Genomic DNA, 1,788 nt, shown 5'->3' on the forward strand with positions numbered 1-1,788 from the left:
GGGCTCCTGCCGCACCATTGCCAATGGCCAGGGCGGTGGTGAGAGCCTGGAGAGCCTCTGCCCAGCCAGAGGGAGCAGCAGGACACGGGTGAGGCCTCGGAGCCCTGCAATGCCCTCCTCCCTCAGCAGCCCTGGGCGTGCACCTTCCTCGGCAGCCCCTGTCACCTGTGCAGGTCACAGCGACACCCAGCATCCTTCTAACACTGCCTTGGGTGACGATGTCACAGTGGCTGCTGCGACATCACCACTGCCCGTCTGTGTGCACATAGTGCCCCCACTTTGGAACAGTTGCAGTTTGAATTTTTTATTGATTCCTTGGTAAGTGGTTTGTTCTGTTGTACCCCCATGTTCTCCCTGAGTTGGCTCACCCCTGGGTTTTACCCTCCCTCAAAGCTGTCCCTCATGCCATTCCCTGCCCCTTGTTCCAGGTCTTTCCCTGCCTGTCCAACCCAATCCCTTTTGTTCCCAAACTTTCTTTGCCACTTTAACCTCGGGCCAATCCCTGATTGCAATACCCCTTTGGAATTCCCCTATTCCTGGAGACCCCATTGGCCCATGTGACCCATCCTCTTCACCCTCCTACCCCAAGCGGCCCCAGATACCTGATGTAATCCCCTCACTCCTCCCCTGAGGATTCCCTATTGGTTTGCTGTTTGTATCCACCCCCTTTATAAAACTGTACCTGTACAAAAGCCCTTTCGTCCTGCTCCTGTGGAGTAAACCTGTCCCTGTGGAACTTCAAGACAGAGAGCCTCCTCCTTTCTCCTCTGATCCCTGTCGTGGCGTGTCTCTTGTACCGTAGAGCGAGTGGCTCTGAGGGTTCTGCCTGTGGTAAATGCCCACCCTGAGGCAGTTCCCCACTCCTGGCACAGTGCCGGTGTTTCAAGGGCCAGCCCAGGCTCTGGTGGCTGTGTCAGGACAGGAGGCCTTGCGTGTGCTGGCAGGGACCGTGGCGATGTCAGGCCCGGCTTAGTGGGGAGCACAGGGACAGCTGTGGGGAATGTGAGAGCTCTTAGATGGGGAACCGGGATGTACCAAGCAGGGAACTGGGAACTTTGAAAAGGTTGGGGCTTGGTGATGTCAGGAAAATCCACAAACGTCAGTTTACTCCCAAAAAGGAAACAGACTTTTTTCTTCAACTTTTTTTTCAAATAAAAGAAGACCTTCCTCTGTCTGGGTTTGGAGGACAGTGCCTTCCTTTATCCCAAACTCCCGGCAGCATGCTGCTCTCTTCCTTTCCCCTGTTGGCCGAGGTACAAGGAAGGTACAGCCTTCCCGAACTGCCTACCCCTTGAACCTACTGTTCTACCCCAAAGTTGAGAAGTTCAGGCTTGAACAGATCCCCTTATCTACCTCAGGAGCCTAACTGTCAGGGCCCTATAACAAACTCGATGCCCAAAATCAGTGGAGACATTAAGACCCATTTCAAAGACGTTAACACCTATACCTTCACCCATCCAATTATTTGTAAAGACACTAGGAAAGGTGTGTGCTATCAGTGACATGCAAGTGTGCCATGGGACCATGCAGGCAAATAAATTCCCCGTGCTTGGTAAGCTGGGGGGTCAGCAGCTCTGCGCGAGTGGGGTGCCGGTGGCTGATCCCTGGAGCAGACGTGTCAGGCAATACCGACAGCCCTGGAGGGTGCAGAGTGGGACGTGGGGGGCAGGGGAGGCACTTGGCAGCACTGTGCTGGGCGAGATGAGCCCCGGGAGCCCGAGGCGGGGCCGTCCGGACGGGGCCATGCGGGCACTCCGCGGGCAGAAGGGACAGCGCCGGCCGGGACCG

The sequence above is a fragment of the Geospiza fortis genome, unplaced genomic scaffold, assembly GCF_000277835.1.
Source record: "Geospiza fortis unplaced genomic scaffold, GeoFor_1.0 scaffold79, whole genome shotgun sequence".
NCBI classification, from domain to species: domain Eukaryota; kingdom Metazoa; phylum Chordata; class Aves; order Passeriformes; family Thraupidae; genus Geospiza; species Geospiza fortis.